At 45.2% G+C, this 14,913-nt stretch overlaps 1 protein-coding gene across 1 annotated transcript in view; it reads right to left on the bottom strand.

Moving 5' to 3' along the window:
- The window catches only part of LOC132815251 (cadherin-7-like), a 138,414-nt gene that overhangs the window by 54,343 nt on the left and 69,158 nt on the right, over positions 1–14,913 (bottom strand). The gene's annotated exons all lie outside the window — the stretch shown is intronic.

Below are 14,913 nucleotides of genomic sequence, written 5' to 3'. Positions count from 1 at the left end.
GAAAGGGTAGACGCAGGGTTCGATGCAGCCCCTGGTTAGGGAAGTCTGGAGACAGGTTGCACGACACAAAATTAAGGGGGCGGTTGCTTAGGACCGAGATGAAGAAAATTCGTTTTACTCAGAAAGCTTGTAATTTTTGGAATTCTCTACCCAAAGATATCTGTGTAAACTCAGTCACTGAGTTTGTTTAAAGTAGAAATTGACAGACTTTAAAATACAAATGATGAAAAGGGACAGAGGGATAATGTGGGAAAAAGGCATCGAAGTGAATGATCAACTGCTATTGGTATTGAATGTTGGAGTGGAGGACTGAGAGCTGAATGGACCATTTCTGCTCCTAAGTTCCTATGGGGAAGGCAAAAGCAAAGTAGTAATTTAGTAGCTCAGCTCTGGCCCTGGTTAAACATATTCATCTGCCCTTTTGGACCTCAGTGGTCCTCATTTCTCCTTTTCCATCTTTTTACTTTTGATATGTCTACAGAAGACTTTGGGATTCTCTTCAGGTTGGATACATGTGATGATCAATAACTTGTTCAGCAATACTTTAAATATTGACCAGGATACTGCTGTGGTTTGAAATGGTGTTCCACCTGACTAATGATGTCCGAGAGAGAGCTGCATTTGCTCTGATTCTATTTCCCATACACTGCAGGAGGCTTTCAATCCACAATGATCTGAGGTGACAGCTTACCATCACATTCTCCACAGCAATTAGGGATGGGCAATAAAGGCTGGACTGGTCAGCAAAGTACACATTCCCTGAATGAATAAAAACTAAACCAGCAGCCCTGAAGTGAACGTTGCTGACTACAGAGTTTGCAAAATAAAATAGTATTGATGCATAGTGCTGGTAGAAGTTTCTGCTGTGTAGAATGAATTTATACTGTGTTTTAACCAGTAGTTCTGTTATTATGGTGCAATGTCAAAACTGTCAACTAACGATACTGATTTTATCTAAGGCAGCAATCTAATTGGAGACTGTGTAATGCCTCCAGATATTTTCACAATGTCCACTGAAGTTGAGGATGCACTAAAAAAGATCATAAGACCATTAGATAGAGCAGCAATTCAGCCAATTGAGCAGAAGTGGGTACTGCAGACGCTGGAGATTACAGTCAAGATTAGAGTGGTGCCGGAAAAGCACAGCAGGTCAGGCAGCATCCAAGGAGCAGGAAAATCGATGTTTCAGGCAAAAGTCCTTCATGAATCCTGATGAAGGGCTTTTGCCCGTAACGTCGATTTTCCTGATCCTCGGATACTGCCTGACCTGCTGTGCTTTTCCAGCACCACTCTAATCCATTCGGCCAATTGAGTCTGCTCCGCTATTTGATCATGTCTGTATGTTTCTCAATCACATTCTCCTGCCTTCTTCCCATGTCATCTCATTAATCAAGAACATATCTGTCTATGTCTTAAATACATTCAATGAGCTTCAGAGAGTCACCACCCTCTGACTGAAGGGATTTCTCCTCAGTTCTAAAGGGTCATCCCTTCACTCTGAGGCCGTGCCCTTCAGTCCTAGACACTCCCACTTTGGGAAACATCTTCTCCATGTCCACTCTATCCACATCTCTCAGTATTCTGTAAGTTTCAATCAGACTCCCATCCTCATCCTTCTAAACTCCATCAAATCCAGACCCAAAGTCTTCAATGGCTCATCACATAACAAGCCCATCATTCCCAGGATCGTCCATGTAAACCTTCTCTGGACCACTCCAAAGACAGCCTTCCTCAGATACCAGACCCAAAACTACTCACAACATTCTAAATGTGGCCTGGTCAGAGCCTGATACAGTTTCAGCAGTACATCTTTACTCTGGTATTCTAGAGCTTCTGAAATGAACGTTAACATTGCATTTGCCTTGCTAACTGCCAACTGAGCCTGTATGTTAACCGTAAGAGAATCCTGAACTCGGGCTCATAAGTCCCTTTGCGCTTCAGATTTCTGAAGCCTTTCTCATTTCGAAAATAGTCTACACCTGGATGTAGGTTTGCTCGCTGAGCTGAAAGATTCATTTCCAGATGTTTCGTTACCCTACAAGGTAACATCTTCAGCTGGGTGAAGCACTGCTGATAATTCCTGCTTTCTATTTATACGTTTGGGTTTCTTCGGGTTGGTGATATCACTTCCTGTTCTTTTTCTCAGGGGGTGGTAGATGGGGTCTGACTCGATATGTTTGTTGATAGAATTCCAGTGTGTGTCTCTGTAACAAACGCTACATTGGACAAACAGGCAGAAGACTAGCCACCAGGATACATGAATACCAACTAGCCATAAAATGACATGACCCTCTCTCACTGGTATCCTTAAATACAGATAAGGAAGTACACCAATTCGACTGGGACAACACATCCATCCTAGAACCAGCCAAACAGAGACACGCATGACAATTCCTAGAAGCATGGCGAGCAAACCTACATACAGAACCTCAACCTGAGCTACATATCTTCTCAAAGCTTGCTAATACTCGACACCTCTATTCTTCCTACCAAAGTGCATAACCTCACTCTTTCCCACATTGTATTCCAACTGCCACTGCTTTGCCCACGTACCTAGCCTAGGCAAGTCCTTCTGCAGCCTCCCTGCCTCCTCAACATGACCCATCCCTCCACCTATCTTTGTGTCAGAAAAAAATAACAGATAAACGTATGGCTCTCTCTTCTGTGTCCTGAATAGGGATGGATAAATCCGCTACAGTGGATTAGATTCTTAACAACTCCACTGTTTTGAGCTGAAAAATTACAGGCTATTTTCCTGCACTCTCAAAGTAATTTCAAAGTTTCACACTAAAAGGCAAATGTTAGGCCCAGTCTCAAATGACCCTCTTGTGGCAGATATTATGTGGGCGGCACAGTGGCACAGTGGTTAGCACTGCTGCCTCACAGCGCCTGAGACCTGGGTTCATTTCCCGACTCAGGTGACTGTCTGTGTGGAGTTTGCACGTTCTCCCCGTGTCTGCGTGGGTTTCCTCCGGGTGCTCCGGTTTCCTCCCACAGTCACAAAGATGTGCTGGTCAGGTGAATTGGCCATGCTAAATTGCACGTAGTGTTAGGTAAGGGGTAAATGTAAGGGTATGGGTGGGTTGCGCTTCGGCGGGTCGGTGTGGACTTGTTGGGCTGAAGGGCCTGTTTCCACACTGTAAGTAATCTAATCTAATCTAATTATAAACATAACAACAGACCGATGGGAGGAGGAGCAAAACATTTGGTTTATATTTCCATGACTTGGCCATCAGGCCACCTTTGCCCACTTGACATCCTCGGTCTGTGTGTGTGGATTGAAATTCCCCATGACTGTCACTGCATCCTTCGGGGAAGCTCCCATCATTCCTTCCTTTATGTGTCTTGTGGGTTCAAGGTCTACGCAACATTCCCAAAGATGACTTCATGCAGCTTCTGGGCTATGGCCGCCTCCATAAATTCCTGCTGTAATCCCAGCTGCTCCATCCAGGTGGACTTGCTGTTGGGGATCGGTGGGATGTATGGGTATCAAGCTTCCCATGTCATAAAAGCACGTGTCTGTATCCTTCCTTTGTCTGGTTTAATTTGACCCTTTGTTACTTCAATGCAGTACCAGACCAGTGGCACCCTGCAGGCATCTTCTCATCCTTCCGGTCTTAGCGTTAGGTAATTCCTCGCCACTCCCCCCACCCACCAACACGCACACACCGACTCACCCAGAAAATTTTACAGTGCTTCCCCCTCAGTAGCCTCCATTGCCCTACGTGGAGAAAGTGAAGACCGCAGATGTTGGAGATCAGAGTCGAGAGTGTATGGTGCTGGAAAAGCACAGCATCCGAGGAGCAGGAGATTCGACGTTTCGGGCAGGAGCCCTTCATCAGGAATCTCAATTACCCTTATGTGCCTGACCAAACAGCGTTCATAGCTACATCACGATAGCATCGAGGTGAGCCTGGTAGGGAGAGACGCCACTGTGATATTGGTTCATCCAGCTCAGGCAGTGGCAGAGGGGTATAGGCCCAGTGACAAAGATGGTGCATGTGGATCAGCGACTTCGATGTTGATTGAGTCCGGTGTAGTTGCCGGCGAGATGACAGTGCGGGCATCGTTGATGGTGATGAGCTGGCTCGGGACTAATGGGCTTTCTGCAAGCCATTTCTTTCTTTTCCCTTAATCTTAAATTATTCAAAATGGCGTCCTTTCGTGGCGACAAATTAAGGCTTTTCACTGTATTTTGCTTACTTATTCTTACTGTAAACCATGTGACGATAAAATCAAAATCAAAATCAGAATCAAAAAGCCAGGGGCTCAAGTACCATCCCAATTCTGAATGGAGTGTTTGTGAGTAAAACCTGTCAGAGATATATACATCTTAAAGCAACCCAGATCCCTGACCCCATTGTCCTTCCACCCTAGTTGAGGGCCTGTTTACTTTGCCCACTGATTACTCCAAATCCAAGGTTTGCTAAAGTCCGCCCAAATCATCCACCTTCCTCTCATTTCATGCCCATGTTGTAGGAAAGGCGTTGAATAAATCCATTGGCTTTTGCATGTTGTCCCTCTTAACTGCCATTTAGCGCACATCAGGCTTTCACAGGCTGGGAAGGGACAGCAGCTTTTCGTGTTGCCAGGACAACAGCTTCTGCTGCATGGCAAAGGTCACCCCTTCGTGTTGTCAGTCCATCTGGGCCAACAGCTTCTCCTGCTGACACTCCCATCTGCTTTCTGCTTTCCAGGGAAGGCGAACGATGTCCGATCATCCATGACCTGACTTCCAATCGCCCAGCAGTTGACAGCCAAGGGGCTCCTTGATAACAACTCTGGGTCAGTGGTCCAGAGCTGGCAAAGTCAAACCTATTATCGCTGCAGATCACCCACCATCTTCCCCCATACCTCTCCTCATCTTCCCTGCCTTGATGTTAATGGTTCTGGCTTACCGCCACATAGTCAGTATCTCCCAAAACGTCCACACATCAGTGACCATCGTCAACCCTGAGGATATTTGGCAGAAAGAAGCATCACCTCTGCCCCTGTCCTCAAGTCAATTCACGCAAATGACTCAACGAGGGACAGATATAGGCAGTCTTTTAAATCTGCTCTGCCCTGCACTCATGAGTCTATTACAGTGTATTAACTTACAACCCCACCCAAAACTAGGGGTGAGATTTTCACCTTTTTACAAAGATGTGCGCAGGGTAGGAATTAATAAAACTCGCTATTACAGAAGGAATTTAGCCAATCGCTAGGGCAGCATTTATTACTCATCCCTAATTGGCCAGAGGGCAGTTAATAGTGAACCACATTGTCATGGCCTCATACAGAGGCCAGATCAGGTAAGGATGGCAATTTCTTTCCTTCAATTAGTCAATCAGGTGGGCTTTTCTCAAAGTTGACACCTGTTTCATGGTCATCAACAGAACCTTAATTCCAGATTTTGTTTTCACAAAATCCACCATCTGCCATGGCAGGATTGGATCCCAGGTCCCCAAAGTGAATAAAAATCAGGGAATTCACTCTCCAACAGCAAAGAGGGAAGAGAATTGTACCTTTACTCTAGTATTGCTCCTAGGCCTGTGCAAAAGTACCTCTGGCACCAGAAAACCTGGAGGAGAAACTGAGGACTGCAGCTGCTGGAGATCATAGCTGAAAATGTGTTGCTGGAAAAGCGCAGCAGGTCAGGCAGCATCAAAGGAACAGGAGATTTAACGTTTCGGGCATAAGCCCTTCTTCAATCTGGGTCTGGTCTTGGACTCGCTACAAAACTGACAGAAGCCATTTGGCCTATCGAGTCTGTACAAGCCCTCCAAACAGCATCTCACCCAGACCCATCCCATCCCACCACTATTCCACCTTATCTCAGGAAAAATATACTGGCATCACAGGCAGTCCAGGGAAGGTTCACCAGCTGAAACCAGGGGTGGACTGACTGTCTTGGAGATTGAGAACATAAGCTTGTGGGTGAAAGTGAGGACTGCAGATGCTGAAGATCAGAGTCAAGATTAGAGTGGAGCTGGAAAAGCACAGCAGGTCAGACAGCACCCGAGGAGCAGGAAAACCGACGTTTCAAGCAAAAGCCTTTCAGCAGGAATGAGGCCTGGGAGCCTCGGGGGTGAAGAGATAAATAGGGTTGGGGCTGGGGGGGAAGGTAGCTGAGAGTGCAATAGATGGATGGAGGTAGGAAAAGGTGATAGGTTGGAGAGGAGGTTGGATCGGATAGGTGGGAAGGGAGATTGGCAGGTGGGACAGGTCATGAGGACGGTGCTGAGCTGGCAGGTTGGAACTGGGGTAAGGTGGGGGGAGCGGAATTGAGGAAACTGGTAAAATCCACATTGATGCCATGGAGTTAGAGGGTCCTGAGGCGGAAGATGAAGCATTCTTTCTCTAGGCGTCGGGTGATGAGGGAGTTTCAATGGAGGAGGCCCAGGACCTGCATGTCCTTGGCAGAGTGGGAGGGGGAGTCGAAGTGTTCAGCCCTGGGGCGATGGGGTTGGTTGGTGCGGGTGTCCTGGAGATGTTTTCTGTGAGTAGACATCCTGTCTCCCCATTACATTAGTACATTAGGCATGTACTTGGTGCAGTTGAAAAGAATGTGAGGAGACTTTGTTGAAAAATAAAATATTGAAAATCTTAGTTGATTTTTCTCTTTACCACACTCAAGGAATGTGGGCATCGCTGGCAGGGTCAATATTTATTGCCCGTCCCTAGCTGCCCTTCAGAAGATGGTGGTGAGCTGTCATTTTGAGCCGCTGTAGTTCCATGTGCTGCCCTGAGGGAGGGAATCCATGGAGTCCAGCTTGTGTCACTTGAAATATTGAAGATCAACACATGATTTAATAGAAGGGTTTAAGTAGAATAAAGGAGATGATGTAGAAAATAAAGACCAACCATTTTCTGGTGGGGAAAACCCAGAAAGAGGAGGCATAGCCTTAAAACTAGAGTTCAGCAGTTCAGGGTTTTTTTATTAAAAGCATAAGCCATAAGCTATAGGAGCAGAAATAGGCCATTCAGCCCATCAGGTTTTCCCCATCATTCAATGAGATAATGGCTGACCTGACAATCGTCAACTTCACTTTCCTCCATAACTCTTGATTCCCTTCCTGGTTAACAATCTGCCTAGCTCCACATTTACAGATATATGAGCTAGAATCATAAAACCTTTCGTCCCCCGGCAGGCTCCTACATTCATTAAGATCATGGCTGATCTGATCGCTATCCCTGAAATTCCTGCTCATCTCTTAAATGGGAGACCCCTCATGTTCAGATTGCATCACCTAACTCTAGACCCCCCCCCCCCACCCCACATGAGAGAACATTATCTCAGCATTTATCCTGTAAAGCCCCTCAGTATCATATGATTACCATCACCTCTCATTCTTCTAAACCCAAAAGGCCGAACCCTCTCAATATTTCTTCATAAGGCAAAAAAACCCCTCAAGAATCAGCAAGCAAAGCTAAGGGTTTGAGGTTCGTTCTGACAATGACTCTATTTCAAATTCATCAAAATAGATATGGGTGGTATGGTGGCTCAGTGGTTAGCACTGTTACCTCATAGCACCAGAGACCTGATCTCGGTTCCAGTTTCCGGCGACTGTCTGCGTGGAGTTTGCACATTCTCTCCGTGTCTGCGTGGGTTTGCTCCAGGTGCTCTGGTTTCCTCCCACAGATGTGCACGTTTGGTGCACTGACCTTGCTAAATTGCCCATAATGTTCAGTGCAAGGTAGTTGTGTGAAATGCAGGGTTTACAGGGATGGGGTGGGTCTGGGTGGGAAGCTGCTTGGAGCGACAGTGTGGATTTGATGGGCTGAATAGCCAGCTTCCAATTTGTATAGGTTCGATACCAGTCAAGGCACATTTGCCGTGATGGTTTGGACACTGAAGAAGAACGTGTAACTTGAGTGCTATATCCTGGTAAACTTATTTCTCTTGTGAGTTCTTCAGAAGGTAAATTGGCTTGAAGTTTCAGTAGCCCTTCAAACTTTGCCAGTTCATTGTTAATGTGAACAAATTCTGTCCATATGGCTGATTACGTTCTGCAAATGACATCTGATACAGTGAAGCTGCTCCATGTTGCTTCTCAGTTTGATTTCAACACAGCGATGGGCTACAGTGAGAGGTGCCTACAGTGCATGCTAGAGTTATTAAAATTATTATTGATTCAATCAGGATGAGTAGTCTCTCCCACCGCAGTGCTGGGAATAAACTGTCTGGTCTGATCACTTAATAGAACAGATCGAAATACAAGTACACTTTCAACTGTCACTGTTGGTAGAAATAAAGGCATTGTGATAGACAGAGAAGATTTGTTTCATTGGTAAGGTTGGACGAGCGTCTCTGCAACAGTGCTCCAAACCCAGTAATGCCTTCTAGGTCTTTCTCAAAGCATAGATCCCTTCAGAAGGCAGCAACACCTCACATGGTTGGGTCAATAGTTAGAGGCAGGAAGGAGTGACTTTCAGGGCAGACATGGGGGTGCAGCAAGAAGGTAGGGATGGGAGAACTGCAGCCTTGCAATTATCCAATGATTCCGGGTTCTTACAGCTTATTGAATCCCTACAGTGCGTAAAGAAGCCATTTGGCCCATCCAGTCTGCATCGACCCCCCAAAGAGCATCCTACCCACCCCCAGTCCCCTACTCTATTCCTGTAACCCCGGATTTACCATGGTTAATCTACCTAGCCTGCACTCCTTTGGACTTTGTGAGGAGACTGGAGCACCAGAGGAACCTCGCGCAGGCACAGGGGAACATGCAAACTCCACACAGACAGTCACCCAAGGCTGGAATTGAACCTGGGTCCCTGGCACTGTGAGGCAGCAGTGCTAATCACTGAGCCACCGTACCATTCTTAGTGAGCCATAATAACCCTTGAGGTTTGAAACCATTGAGCACATAACCATGGGTGAGGTGCCGGAAGACTGAAGGGTGGCTAATGTTATGCCATTATTTAAGAAAGGCTGTAAGGGGCAGCCTGGGAATTACAGGCCACCAGTGAGTCTGACATCGGTGCTGAGTTAGTTGTTGGAGGTGATTCTGAAAGATAGGATTTACATGAATTTGGAGAGGCAAGGACTGATTAAGCATGGTTTTGTGTGAGGAAATTTTTGTCTTACAAAATTGATTGAATTTTTTTAAGGAAGTAATCAAAAAGATTGATGAGGGCAGAATGGTAGACATTATCTACATAGACCTTCGAAAAGCCTTTGACAAGATTTCGCATGGTAGACGAACTAGCAAAATTAGATTAGATGAGATTCAGGGTGAGATTATCAATTGATTACAAAATTGGCTTAACAGCAGCAGATGGAGCTGAAAAATGTGTTGCTGGAAAAGCGCAGCAGGTCAGGCATCATCCAATGAGCAGGAGAATCGACATTTCAGGCATAAGCCCGAAGAAGGGCTTATGCCCGAAACGTCGATTCTCCTGCTCCTTGGATGCTGCCTGACCTGCTGCGCTTTTCCAGCAACACATTTTTCAGCTCTGATCTCCAGCATCTGCAGTCCTCACTTTCTCCTAGCAGCAGATGGAGGGCAATGGTAGAGGGCTGTTTTGCGGATTGGAGTCCTGTGACCAGCGATGTTCTGCAGGGATCAGTGCAGGGTCCACTTTTGTTTGTCATTTATAAAAACAGCTTTGGATCAGAGTTCAAGAGGCATGGTTAGTATGTTTGCGGATGACACCAAAATTGGTGATAGAGTGGACAGTGACGGAGGTCATATAAAATTGCAAAGAGATCTTGATCAATTGGGTCATTGGTCTGAGGAGTGCCAGATGGAGATAAATTTGAATAAATGTGAGGTATTGCATTTGGTTAAAAAGAAACACAGCAGGACATATACAATTAATAGGAGGCCCTGGGTAATGTTGTAGAATAGAAAGAACCAGTGGTTCAGGTCAAGAGTCCTTTGAAATTTGTGCCACATGTGGGCGAGGTGGTTCAGAAGGTGTTTAGCACGCTCGCCTTCATTGCTCAGACCTTTAAATATAGGAGTTGGGAAATCATATTGAGATTGTACAGGACATTGGTGAAGCCTCTTCTGGAGTATTGTGAACAGTGCTGTTATAGGGAGGAAATTATTACATTGGAGAGGGGTTCGGCAAAAATTTCCCAGAATGGTGCCGGGAATGGAAGGTTTGAGTTACCAGGATAGGCTGAATGAGGACTTTTCTCACTGCAGCGTAGGAGGTTGAGGGGTGACCTTACAGAGGTTTATAAAATTATGAGGGGCATGGATAAGGTGAATAGTTAGGGTCTTTTTCCTAGAGTGGGGAAGTTCAAAACTAGGAGGGATACTTTTAAGGTGTGAGGAGAGCGATTTAACAAGGACATGAGGGACAAGGTCTTTACACAGAGAGTGGTTTGTATTTGGAATGAACTGCCACAGGAAGTGGTAGATGCAGGTACAGTTGCAACATTTAAAAAAAACATGGTGATATGTACATGAATAGGAAAGGTTTGGAGGGATATTGGCCAAATGCAGGCAGGTGGGACAAGTTGAGTTTGGGATCATGGCTGGCATGGACTGGTCAGACTGAAGGATCTGTTTCGATGCTGTATGACTCTATGACTCCAGCTTGGATTCTACCAACTGAGCTAATCTGGCGCTCAGTCTTCTGTGGATTCCAGCAGAGTCTGCAAATTGGATGAGAGACTGGACCTGAGACAATGCTGCAGAAAGGTGTTCAAGTGAAAGTGAGAAGTGAAGAGTAATATAATGGAGGTAGGAGACAGTGTAGTCAGGAAAATAGACAGCATTCTCTGTACTCAAGAACAAGATGCCAGATGGCTGTGCTATCTGCTACAAAACCAGAAGGTATCACAGCATCTGTGAAGAGAAATCAAAGTTAGCATTTTGGGTCCTGTAATCGTTCCTCAGTACTGATGGTAACAGGTTAAAAGGTTGTTTTGAACTTTTCCACCCTAGGAAAAAAGTCCTTCCTACTCATCTTATCTACACCCCTCACAATTTTATAAACCCTACAGGGTGATCCCTCAACCTTCTAGACTTCAGTGAAAAATGTCCCTATTAGCCTATCTTTATAATTTCTATTCCTGACAACAGCTTGATAAATCTTTTCTGAAACCTTTCGAATTTAATTACTTCCTCCCTACAACAGGGTGAGCAGAACTGGACATACAACTCCAGAAGAGACCTCACCAGTGTCCTGTACAACCTCAATATGATTTCCCAATCCCTGTACTCAAAGGTCTGAGCAATGAAGGCAAGTGTGCTAAACACCTTCTTAACCACCCGTCCACATGCAACACAAATTTCATATAATTCTATTACCATCAGTTCTGAGGAAGGGTCACCGGACCCGCAACGTTAACTCTGATATCTCTTCACAGATGCTGCCAGACCTACTGAGCTTTTCCAGCAATTTCTGCTTTTGCTTCTGATTTACAACATCTGCAGATCTTTTGACTGTTATAATGTGCTATCTGCTGCCTGGTTTGGAACATCTGTTCAAAGCTGAGACAAACCTGTTGGGGAATGTTCAGCATCCAGTTAGCAAGGTCACTATGGGTGCCAATGACAAGGGCAGAACAACAAAACAGAAACTTTTTATAGAATCATAGAATTTTAGTGTGGGAACAGGCCCATCGGCCCAACAGGTCCATACCAACCCTCCAAAGAGTAACCCACCCAAATCCATTCCCCTACCCTATATTTACCCCTGACTAATGCACTGAACCTATACATCCCTGAACACTATGGGCAATTTAGCATGGCCAATTCATCCAACTTGCACATCATTGGATGGTAACATGAACAACTAGGGGCTAAAATAAAAAGTAGAACCTCAAAGGTAACCTGACTATAACAATGGCTGCGAGCAAATTAGCATAGGGTTGACAAGATTGGAGATGTGAATATGCAGCTTAAAACTGGCATGGGAGAGACGGGAACAAGTACAGAAACTCAGCAGCCATAGCTGCATCTTTGGGAAGACAGCAGAGTTAACATTTCAAGTACGGGGATATGTCATCAGACTTGTCAGCAGCTGCTGCCAGACCTGCTGAGTTTCCCCTTTTCGCAGTTCTTTGTTTTATTTTCTGGGAGAAATGAGTTTCAGATCATGACATTCATCCCTGGGATGTTGCTGTCTTTGACAAGGCTAATATTTGTTGCCAATCACTAATTAGCGAGCCGTATTGAGCCAGCTAGCCCCAGCTAGGGAATGAAATCTGCTGTCCAGTCTATGTACTACACCAAACATACAGCGATGTGGTTGACTCATAACTGCCCTCTGATTTAGCCTAACCAGCTATTCAAGTCAAGTCATAATAAGGGATACACAATAAATGCTGGCTCAGCCAGTAATGCCCGCACCCTAATAGAAGAATTTTTTAAGTACACCCATCATATTATTCTTGAGGGACTTCCAGGATTTTGATATGGTGGCACTGAAGGAACAACGATATGTTTCCAAGTCAGTAGGTGAGTGGCTTGGAGGAGAACTTGCAGCTGATGGTGCCTCATGCTGCCCTTGTCCTTTTGGAAGGTGCTGTCTGAGGATTGCTGGTGAATTTCTGCGATGCATCCTGCAGATGTTATGCACTGCTTCTACTGTCCCTCAAAGGTGGAGGGAGTGGATGTTTCTGGATGTGGTGCCAATCAAGCGGGCTGCTTTGTCCTGGATAGTGTCAAGCTTCTGAAGTGTTACTGGAACTGCATCCATCCAGGCAAATGGGAGAGATTCCATCACATTTCTGACTAGTGCCTTGTAGATGGTGGACAGATGTTGAGGAGTCAGGAGGTAAGTTATTCGTTACAGAATTCCTAGCCTCTGACCTGCTCTTACAGCCACAGTATTTATGTGGCTAACCATGCTCAGTCGCTGGCCATTGGCAACACCCAGGATGTTGAAAGTGGGTGATTCAGTGATAGTAATGACTTTGAATTTCAAGGATCTGTGGTTAGATTCTCTTTTGTTGGCGATGATTATTACCTGGCACTTGCTGGGATATTGTTCCCTTCAAGAGGGTTGGAATATAAAAGCACCGTTGTGCTACTGAGACTTTATAAAGCTCTGGTTAGGCACCATTTTGAGTATTGTGTCCAGTTTTGGTCCCCACACCTCTGGAAGGACATACTGGCACTGGAGCGTGTCCAGCGGAGATTCACACGGATGATCCCTGGAATGGTAGGTCTAACATACGAGGAATGGCTGAGGATCCTGGGATTGTATTCATTGGAGTTTAGAAGATTAAGGGGAGATTTAATAGAAACATACAAGATAATACATGGCTTAGATAGAGTGGATGCTAGGAAATTGTTTTCGTTAGGCGAGGAGACTAGGACCAGTGGTCACAGCCTTAGAATTAGAGGATAAATTCAGAACAGAAATGCGGAGACATTTCTTCAGCCAGAGAGTGGTGGGCCTGTGGAATTTATTGCCGCAGAGTGCAGTGGAGGCCGGGACGCTAAATATCTACAGGGCAGAGATTGACAAATTCTTGATGTCACAAGGAATTTAGGGCTACGGGGAGAATGCGGATAAGTGGAGTTGAAATGCCCATCAGCCATGATTGAATGACGAAGTGGACTCAATGGGCCGAATGGCCTTACTTCCACTCCTATGTCTTATGGCCTTATCTTAGACAGTAGAGGTCATGATTTAGAATGTGCTGGCAACTTGATGAGTCACTGTAGTAGTGCATCTTGTAGATGATACACGCTGCTGACACAATGAGTCTGTGTTGGAAGAAGTGAATATTTAAGTTTGTGGTTGGGTTATTGATTAAGTGTGCTGCTTCATCAAGGATGCTGATGAGCTTTTTGAGTACTGCCCATTGCAGCACTGGTTGAGTAATTAAGACCAGAGATAAACAAAGCAACAGAATGAGAAACTGCAAATCTCTCAGAAAACTGTTTGAATCATAGAATCCTCGCAGTGTGGAAACAGGCCGTTTGGCCCAACAAGTCCACACCAACAATGCAAAGAGTATCCCACCCAGACCCATTCCCCTACCCTATCATTCTACATTTCCCCTGACTAATCCACTTAGCTTACACGTCTGTGTGCAATTTGGCATGGCCAATTCACGTAACCTGCACATCCTCAGACTGTGGGAGGAAACCGGAGCACCTAGAGGAAACCCACACAGACATGGGAAAAATGTGCAAACTCCACACAGATAGTCATCCAAGGCTGGAATCAAACCTGAGTCCCTGGTGCTGCGAGGCAGCAGTGCTAACCACTGAGCCACAATGCTCCCCACCTCCATGAGGGCATTACATAGAGAGGAAGGAAAAGACCACGGAGAGATTTGAAAACAAGGATGAGATTTTAAAATAAAGTCAATGTCAGGGAGAGACTGCATTTAAATATTCAGCTTGACTTCATTTTATGTTCCTGCTTTTTTTAAATTGTCTCCACTCAAATATGAGCCTTTTACCAAACTGAACAATTTTCCTGGATGAATTTCAGCATTTCCCTTTATAATAATAAAAAAGATTCCTCAACTTTGTTTCATCCATCCCTAACAGCACACAGAACTATATTCCTTGCATTCTTCCAAAGGATAATAACATCAATTTGATAAACAGACTGAGGAGATACAGGTAGAAAGCTGGCAATCTTTGTCCTAGTTTTTCAAGTTGCCACAAGCTTTGAAGGGGTTTCAGGCCTCACCCTGAAGATTTGTAGCTGCAGTTGAACAATCCAATGCAAGGGGGGGGGGGGGTAAACTGGCTCTGAGGTGGGATCAGTGTGGAGAAAACAAGGTCACGGAGCTAACAGAAAGAAAGATTATAAATAGTTTTTGATGAACTGGAAGTCAGCCAAAGTGCAGTGTTGTAACTGAGAAACCAGTTGGTGACAAAAGGGAGAGTAACCACAAGTGACAACGTTGAACATCAGTGTATAATCTATCATCTGAAGACCTGTATGAACTGTCCTTCTGCAGAAGGAATCATATTAGATACAAAAAGTGAAGAAGTGTGTGAA

The sequence above is a fragment of the Hemiscyllium ocellatum genome, chromosome 4 (genome assembly GCF_020745735.1).
Source record: "Hemiscyllium ocellatum isolate sHemOce1 chromosome 4, sHemOce1.pat.X.cur, whole genome shotgun sequence".
In the NCBI taxonomy this organism is placed as follows: domain Eukaryota; kingdom Metazoa; phylum Chordata; class Chondrichthyes; order Orectolobiformes; family Hemiscylliidae; genus Hemiscyllium; species Hemiscyllium ocellatum.
Note: the sequence above shows the minus strand (reverse complement) of the source record. Positions and strands in the feature narration are given on the sequence as shown.